This window comes from Protopterus annectens, chromosome 6.part0 (genome assembly GCF_019279795.1).
Source record: "Protopterus annectens isolate FY-2018-M chromosome 6.part0, PAN1.0, whole genome shotgun sequence".
Classification (NCBI taxonomy): domain Eukaryota; kingdom Metazoa; phylum Chordata; order Ceratodontiformes; family Protopteridae; genus Protopterus; species Protopterus annectens.
In genome coordinates, this window is record NC_056737.1 from 141,830,264 (window position 1) to 141,840,548 (window position 10,285).

Genomic DNA, 10,285 nt, shown 5'->3' on the forward strand with positions numbered 1-10,285 from the left:
ATTCTATCTTTGTTTTTGTTTTTGGTTACAAGTTTATTTTTTTTTTTTGTGTGTACACTCATACACTCAAGCCTAGAAAGGCAAAGCAAACCAAATATTTATTGAGGCAGTTGTCACTGTTAATGGGTCTCCCCTGAAAAGAAGTCACTAGCCTAGAGGGACTATTCCAGTCAACAGAGAATAAAAAAAAAAAAATACTGTGTAAAACTACATTGATTACAGCCATTATTTCAACAACCACTCAGTTTATAGACAGCACTCACCACTGTCACCATTTTCACCATACCTTAACGTGAATGCTTCTATGAATATGTCATAGCAGTGATGCACATCTGCTGGCCGGGTCTATATTAGAACACCGAACATTCAAAATGTCGAGTGTTCTAATATCGAACCCTACCAATCGAAAATATTAAACATCGAACATTCAGAACAGCAAATTTTTTCCTAGGGAAAAAATTTGCTGTTCCAAAACACATACACACAACACAAGCACACCAAACAAACAGCAATCCACACACATACACCTAAAGTCTTACACCCAACCCTACACTAAACTATACATACACCACTAACTATCCACTTACCTTAACCCAAACCCTAACCCTAAGGTCCATCACTATCACATAGTCACCTCACCCGTGCCCTAACCCTAACTCACCTACCCCACCCTAACCCTCACATCCACTCAATCGCACACTTACCTGACCCGCACCCTAACCCTAACTCACCAAACCCACCCTAACCCTCACGTACACACAATCGCACAATTACCTGAACCCAACCCATAACTTTCCACCAGAGCGCTGAAAATACCAAAGCAACAGAAATGGACAACCAAATTCTTTTCCTGGGAAAGCATTCGGTTTTCTGTTTCTTCGATATTTTCAGCATTCGCTGAAAACAGGTCGATATTAGAACACTCAACATTTTAAATGTTCGGTGTTCTAATATAGACCCTGCTGGCACAATACAGAAATGCTGTGATGTCACCACAAAAGCATAACCAGGTCACTGAAATAATTTTTGGTGGTGGCTACCTCTAGATACAACTGATGAATTTCATATAGTTAAGTATCAGTTCATTTCCATTTAGAATAATATAATTGTTAGGTGTTTTGCTACAATAAGGATGTTTTTACACTGGGACTCGTGATATCAGAAGAAAAACTCAAGATTTACATTTGTAATGAGGCAATCAGAAAACGAGAATCTTAAAGTAAATATTCTAAAGAAGACAAGTATGAAACTGTTGTGTACTCAGACCATGTATGCATGCAGATTTTGTGCAAGGAAAAGGAATTGCAAAGATATTATATAATATAATACAAACAAGTAAAACTAGAGCACACTAAAAAATTAAAGAAAAGAAAACAATCTGCTGAAGGAAATGAAATAGTATGGAAGTGATAAACCAGAGCAAAAAGAATAAAGAAAGAAAATTCTAGAAATGTTAGTACTCGTTAAAGCCAAGTGCCAACAAAACAAACAAAAAATATTAAAAATCCAGGAGAAAAGTGAATCTTTCTTCTCCTTTAAAGTTCTTTTTTGCAGGGTGGCAAGCTCATTTATACACTGCAATGTTTGGGGAAAGCCCCATCCCCATACTTATTTCAACACCAAAATCTCCATACTTCAAAGCAAAGGGATACTCCAGGAAATGGCTAACTTGGACTTCATGTATGTAAGTCCATTTTTTTCAGCCATTCAGTCTATGTTTTGGGACTCACTCTAGCAGATCCTGATTTTTCCAGTGGTTATTGAAGAAAAATTTGTTTCAAACTACAAACATCACGTAGATACTGAAATTGATTGTAACTTGAAACATAATGATGAAGTACACCAGAAACCATGAGCAAAGTAGCTTTCTTCTATGTGAAAAATTACTTTATATGGTGATATGATAATGAATTGTTATACTACTAAGAACAATAAACATCAACACAAGAAAGCCATGCTTAACTTTCCAGTTTTACTGTATTTTTATTTTGTTTAAAGTAAGAAAAGGTTACCAACTCTTAGAAAATTATGCATTTACTACTTCATGGGGGGTCACTTCAGACTGTGGCAGCCCTCTAACCCCCATCTTAACTGTTAGTTTCCCATCTTTTGAAGTTATTTTAATTTTTTTTTTCAAAGTGCAGCTGAATTATCTTCATTTCAGCCATTCCACCTGCTCTGTTAAACTGCCTGTTTTATATATTTACTCTAGAAGTGCCAATCTACCTTTTATGTTGAGTTTCATTTCCTTTCAATTAACAAAATTGTATAGTCTTTAAACAAATAATAACTAAATAAAAACATCAAACAAATCACTGGCTCAGATTAAAACTATAAAGTATTTATTTTTTTTTAAACAAATGGTAGAGCTGAAGGTTTAGCTAAGATTTTTGAAATTGTGCATTAACTTCTAAAGTGTGGTGCCTTCCCCATGCCCTGGACCAGCAATTCATACCTTTGGACAGTATGCCTGTTCTATACAGATATAATTGACCAGATAGACCTTTGTCACAAAATGGGAAGTGATACAGCACAACAAGAAAAAATAAATACCAGAAGATTGCTTTGTAAAGTTCTTTCTTTAAAGACACAGGAAATTAACTTTGCCTTCTCTTGTCTTTAACTGTTCTTCACTTTTAGAGTACCATATTGAAGTAATTCAGTATGCCAAATAATAGGACCCACAGTATGTGACTTCATGGAATGTTGAATGACTTTCTGAAAATGAGAAGCAAAGAGAGAGAGAAAGACAGAGAGATAGAGAGAGAGAGAGAGAGAGAGAGAGAGAGAGACCGATACATAGAGTGAGAGAGAGAGAGGACACTGACACACAGAAAGGGATTGAGCTGTTTTTGGAAAATTAAATGCCAACTACCTAGAGAAATATACTTCTTATCTAAGACAAACATTATAATTTGCCATGTGCAGAACCAGTATTTCACACCTTCAGCTGAAACTGAATTCTGTGCACTCAAAAATAAGTGTAGATTTAAAATGAGACAGTATATTTAATGTGATATATAGGTTGCACAGTCCCACCTCCTTAGAGCATGATTGTTGCCTTTGTTAAGAGACTGATGCCTGTGTAAGACCAAATTATGTATTTGTTTGTTTATGTATTTATTTACGTTTTATACCATGGTGTTTCAGTGGCAACATTTACATATATTTTCAGGGAATGAACTTCTGGAATTTGTACTTCTGTGTCTTTCACTAACACTTTTACAATTCACCCAAACTAAAAAAAAAACAGCTTACCTTACGTAGATCAAGATGTGTGTATATACCTTTAAGAAGCTATCCAAGGGTTTGCACGAGTGTATAAATACTGAGAAAGTGCAACCCTGACAGCCATTTTGTAGTTAGCTGTTGAGATGTAAACATGTATATATGCAAGCTCTGTTTGTTAACTAGTTTGTTCGTATTTAAAGATGCTGCTATCCATCCTGGTGTGTTTGTATGTATTAAAGCATCTGAACAAAACCCCAAGCCTTCTTGTTTTATGTATTCGAGATGAACGAGTGATATGGTGCCAGAAGTGGCATGTCTAAGGACATGGTACCAGAAACAGCTTATCTAAAAGAGCCTGAAGTCAGAACCGGCATGCCAAAGGGGCATGAAGTTTAAAATGGCTTGGCAAAAATGATTTAAGGCACTTATCCAGAGGCTGGTGGAATATAAATGAGTGGATCATCCTAAAAGGGGTAAAACTTTGCAAAACAGGTCAGAAACATATTTAAATATTAAATCTTGCTCAGCACTAATTCTTATTTGTAAAATATGAAAAGGGGCATACAGAACATTCCAAACGATATTCACATAAACAGATATGCACATTATTGATACAAGTATTGGAATTACTATGGAAAATGTTTAAAATAAATTCCGTCTTGTCTTTTTGGCTTTTCCCGGTTAGGGGTCACCACAGCGGAACTCCGGTCCGCTAATGATTGGCAATAGATTTTTATGGTGCTGAGTTGCTAGTCCGACACCCAACCTTCAGTGAAGGCATGCCCATTCATGCATGTGTTTCAAAGACCACTCGACCATGGGGAGAACATGCAGACTCCACACAGAAGGCACTCCAGCTGAGAATCGAACAGGAGAGTCTCTTGCTGTGAGGCAACAACGCTACCGCTGTACCACTGTGGCTTATTGCATAAAAATGAATAAAATAAAGGGAAATGACCACATTTTCGCAAAGCACATGTATTTTTCATATTAAGCAAAGATATCTGAGTTATCAGAAGTGTATAAAGTGTTCGCATGTTTGTGCTGTGCTACAGTAAAGCTATTTCGCAAAAATACAGTCATTACAAGGCATATTTCGTAGCGTGCAGCCATTACAAAGCATATTTTGTAAAGTATTGCAAAGAGTTTATTGTGCATTAGATGTTGTTACAACCTCGCAGCACAGTTTGTCCGTGCATAATTACAAGGGCCATATTTTCAGTGTGTTTGTGTATACTTTGTGGGCATGGCAGACAGATTTTGAAAACCCAGAACACTTGTGTTTGATAATAATATTGCTGAGAACTGGAGAGTGTTTGAGCAAGAATACATTTTCATACAGGCTGCTTTTTCTGATAAAGAAGACCATGCAAATGAATTTATTCTGCTTAATTTAGCTGTGTCAGAAGCCATTGAAAGGGAATGCTCATTTGTGTATGCGCCTGCTATTTATGCTGAAGAGGGGGAACCATCATATTGCTGTACAGGCCGAGTCAAGGGAGGGCCCAGAGTGCTTAAAACATAAATTTAGACAATTGTGTAACCCCCAGACAAATGCTACAATGGAAAGGGGCTTATTTTATACAAGGGATCAAAAGCCTGGTGAAACTTTTGCAGCATATATAACTAACCTGAGAAATAAAGCTAAAACGTGCAGATATGGTGACTTAAGGGATGAGTTGATAAAGGACAGACTTCTGAGTGGCATAAAAGATGATGCTGTGAGAGTTTGCTTCATGACAGTAATTTATCTTTGAATAAGGCCATTGAGATTTGTCAGATATATAAGCTCACAGAAAACCACAGAAGTATGCTTACAAATGAGAGCAGCTCTAGAAGGCACAGCAATAAAGCTCATGTTGATATTATGCAGCACATTATTAAAAGAAACAGACCCAAGCACATGGCAGCCATAACCCCGGCAGCACTCACCGGTAAACCCCAGAAATTTCTAGCACATTCCAGACTTTGCACAGTCTCAGTGAGGCATAAGAGTGAGTCAGCAAACTCAAAACATGGGCCCCAACCTAGTTCCATTGCCAACTGTTGTAATTATGGTTGTAATCATGAATCTAAAAGGGAAAAATGCTTAGCTTTTGGTCAACAATGCCAGAAATGCAATAAATGGAATCATTTCAAAAGATTTTATAAATCAAAAGGCCCACATTCTCTTATTAAAAAGGAACATTTTAAGAAATTAGTTGATCAATTAGAAAGCTATGAAGTAGAATTGTAGCCCACTCTTTATGTTGATGTCAGTGCTTCATGAAACGGTCAATGCAGTAGATTTAAGGGCCAAGAATGAAGTATTTTGCACTGTCCGGATAAATGGCAAACCCACAGACCTCAAAGCTGATGCAGGTTCCAAGCGCAATGTTATGTCTGCAGAAATATTTGACAGAGTATGTAAAGGTGAAAGGCTTGATTTGACAAGGTGTGCAAAACATGTTGCTTATGGAGGTGAAGAAATTCAGACTGAAGGCTCAGTAGTGCTTTCATGTTACTCTGCTGGGAGAAGCTACGACCTTTTATTTTATGTGGTCAAGAGGCACGTTCAGTCATTATTAGGGCTCAGAGACACTTTGGAAATGGGACTACTTTCATTTAATAAGGAATTCCACCATGTTATCTTAAACAATCACTACTCTAATTTTGCCAAGCACATTTTTTCTACCTAAGCTGATCTTTTACAAGACAAACTAGGCAAACTTCCAGTTGTGTACACTATGAAGTTAGACCCAGAGATCAGTCTAGTTATCAGGCCAGCAAGCAAAGTTCTAATAGCCTTGTAGGACAGATTCAAAGCTAAACTAGATAACATGGTGAGACAAGGTGTGATTTGTCCAGTAGAAACTCTAGCTGAATGGGTATCTTCCATGGTGGTAGCTCACAAGAAAAGCTCAGATGATATCAGAATATGTATTGACCTACGAAATTTGAACAAAGCACTAAAAAGACCTGATCGACTATGCACAGTTGAAGAAGTTGCAGCCTTGATGCCAAATTCCACTATTTTTTTTCTGTCTTAGATGCAAAGAGTTCATTTTGGCAAATTCAGCTTGACAGAAAATCCTCTTTCCTCACTACTTTTAGTACTCCGTTTGGCAGGTACAGATTTTTGAGAGTGCCATTTGGGATAAATTCTGCAAGTGAAGTCTTTCGATGTGCAATGGAGCAAATATTTTCTGGGTATCCTTGTGCTATCATAGTACATGACATACTAGTAGGAGGTTGTGATGAAGCAGAACAGGACAGAAACCTCAGAAAAGTTCTAGAAAGGGCATGTCAAGTGAATCTTAAGCTCAATCCACACAAATGCAAATTCAGGCTACAAGAAGTTCCATATGTTGGTCATTTATTAAAGAGTACAGGCCTATGACCAGACCTTCAAAAGCAAACAGCCATTCTCGAGATGCCAGCTCCAGACAATGTTCAAGCACTGCAATATTTTCTTGGCATGGCCAACTACCTAGGCAAGTTTATTCCAGAGTTGAGCCAACTTTCAGCACTCCTCAGAGAGCTGACATGCAAAGATGTATTCTGGTCTTGGTTACAGCAACACCAAAGAACATTTGATGTCTTGAAGCACAGAATTGCTAATTCACCATCTCTCAGATACTATGATGTTCACAAACCAGTTACACTTTCCAGTGATGCTTCAAAATTTGGACTTGGTGCAGTCATTCTACAAGAGGATCAACCTGTTGCCTGTGCATTGAGAACTCTTACCCAAACTGAACAGCAGTAAGCCCAGATTGAGAAAGAGCTTTTGGCAATTGTTTGCATGTTCGAAGTTCCATGATTATGGATAAGGTAGACCTATCCAGATCAAAACAGACCAACCATTAGTCACCATCTTGAGAAAGACAATGCGTTCAGCTCCAGCCAGACTGCAATGTATGATGCTGAGATTGCAAAACTACAATTTAAATCATCTACAAGAAAGGCAAACTTCTTTATCTTGCTGATACCTTACTCAGATCACCCAGAAATACAATTGAACAGAGTGAAAATCAAGGTTCTCAATCGATTGATGATTCTGAAGTCATGGAAGTGAGAAATTTTTCTTCCACACATCTTGATGAGTTGAGAGATCACACAGCTACAGATCCAGTTTTACAAATTCTCAACCACTTTATTAATCATGGATGGCTGTCAAAGCAATCCAGTTTACCTCAAGAAGTGCAAACTTATTTTCCATACAGAGATGAGATTTTGTCTGATAAAGGTATCATAATGAAAGGTCCAAAAAATAATTGTTCCAAAGTCCTTGCAACCAGAGGACATTATTATCTTGCATTGTGGTCACCCAGGAACTGAGTCTACCAAAAAAAGAGTGTGATACCTAGTATTTTGGACTTCTATGTCATAAGACATTGAGGGAGCACTTTTATCTTGCTCCATGTGTAATGGTACAAAGCCTCATCGACAGAAGGAACCACTTCAGCTTAACCAGATTCCGGAACTACCTTGGTCGACAGTCGCCATCAACATTTTGGAGTGGAATGGTCAACATTATTTGGTATTAGTAGATTCTTACTCCATTTGATTCAAGATTGACTTACTTCCCAACCTAGCATCCAGTACAGTCATTACAAAGATGAAACTTCATTTTGCAGTCCATAGTAGTCCACACAGAGTTATTTCTGACAATGACACGCAGTTCATAAGCCAACAGTTCAAAAGATTTACTGAAGAATGGGACTTTACTCATGTCACAAGTAGTCCAGAGTACCGGCAGTCAAATGGTTTGGCAGAAAGCACAGTGCTCAAAACAAGACAACAGTGATGTTTTCTTGAATCGTTTGAATCTCCGGAATGTTCCTCATGATAAACATCTTGGTTCACCTGCTCAGAGACTTCTGTCAAGACAAATCAGAACCACAATACCAATCAGTAGTCAATTGTTGATTCCATGTGTCAAGAACAGCAGGTCAGTGAGAAACAATCTGTTGAGCAAATGCCTATCCCAGAAGTCCTACTACAATAAGACCTGTAAACCGCTCAATGGATAATGAGAGGGAGAAGTGGTAAGGATGCAACTGTCCAGAGGTTATGATCGGAGTGGTGTCATGAAAAATACTGGTCCAGAGCCAAGATCGTACATTATAGAATCAGAAGGAGCAACTTTTAGGTGGAATCAGAAACATTTGAGACCAGTGTCTGAGCCTATACCACAGCACATAGCCTGTGAGAGAGGCTCTTTTTCTCAGAGTGAGTTGTCCTGTGTTCCAATTCCAGAGGAAGTTCTAGAGGACATTCCTGTTCTTATGATGAATCCAGAAGTTCCTGATATGAGTTGTGCACTGCAGACTGTCCCTATTGCTAAATTTAGTCCCAACTGTTATGTTACGAGTTATGGTAGAATCTCTAAACCCTGTAGCAGATACCAAGCAACCTGGACATCAATATTGAATTTTGTTTCTGATGTACATAGTAATCCATGCCTAGCTCTAACACTGTTTTGCATAAAGGGCAATCTTTTTAAGAGGGAGGATGTAGATCATTATGTGTGTATATAATTTTAAGAAGCTATCCAAGGGCTTGCACAGGTGTATAAATACTGAGCACGTGTGAGCCTGACTGCCATTTTGTAGTTAGCTGTTGAAATGTGAGCACGTATGTATGTAAGCTCTGTTTGTTAACTAGTTTGTTCGTATTTAAAGATGCTGTTATCCATCCTGATGTGTTTGCATGTATTAAAGCACCTGGGCAAAACCCCAAGCCTTCTTGTTTTATGTATTAGAGTTGAAAAGGTGACACCTTATATGCAAGAAATTGATTTAATCATAATCTGGCCACTGTATATGTGCACCGTGGTACTTTAACAGCGATGAGATAACCAGGGAACTAAAATTCAACCCTAAATTGTGTATTCTAAACCTTATAATTGGAAAAAAGAAGCTGTGGCATTTCCACTAGCTAGTCTCGTTAGTCTCCAAATGGCTGACTGAACTGCTTCCCAACTAAAGAACCTATGTGCCTACACACTGCATGTATTAGGGCTTGCAGTCCTCACTTCCAGTGAAGGAATGTAGTTAGATTCTGCATTTGAATTTCATTTTATTGCATTTATTTATTTATGAATCCCTTGTGGAGTGAGATATAGAAACTAGTAACATAAAACATAATAGCTTGCTTTTTTCTGAAATAAAATTACATATGCACATCATTAGCTAGCCAGATTTCCACTATGTATAGCTTTGGTAAAATATCAACTAAATGAAATTGCAAAATAAAGCTAGACTACATAAACCAATTTATGATTATATAGTTTTGTTAACCTGAATTCAGAACAGGATGTGTAGGCCTGTTGGGACACAATCCCTTTTCAGGGGCAACACAGGAGCAATATCTGGTTAAGTGATTTGCTCAGGGTCACACAGAAGGCAAATCAAGGCTGAGAACATCAAACCCTCTACAAAAGTAACTGCAGCTTATTACCTTTAACCTCTGCACCACCTTCCAGAAAAGTTGTTTGAAAGATCAAAGAAAAATGCAAACAGTTTCCTTAGATCTTAAATTGCTCCACAATTAAAGCAGTAAACAATGCAGAATGACAAAGAAGGTGCCCACATATTGTGCTATTAAACACAACAGTTTTCATTTTCAAGAATGCATCCTGTCAAAGTAAAATCCTTTTGTAAAATATATGTGTAAGTCACTGGCATCATTTAATTCATTTTTGGTCCTAAGTCAGTTTTAGTGTGCACTTCTTTGCTGTGTGTGTGCAACAATATAGCAATAACCCACGCCTGGGTGTGGGTAATGCTAAATTTACCCACGGTTGGCGTGGTTTGGTCCCGTGGGTGAAGCCCGAGGGACCAAACAAAGCCAACCGTGGGTAAATTTAGCATTACCCACACCAAAATGGTTATTGCTATTATACCATGACATTATTTAAGAAAAGAAACTATTACTTTTCTTAAATAATGGCATAGTATAATGCCTGTTTACTGCCCTTCCGCAGATGTCTGGCATCGGCAGCTCTGATGTACTGCGCACCTGCGCAGTACATCAGAGTTGAGCAAAAGCAACGGAGAAAGCAAGATCT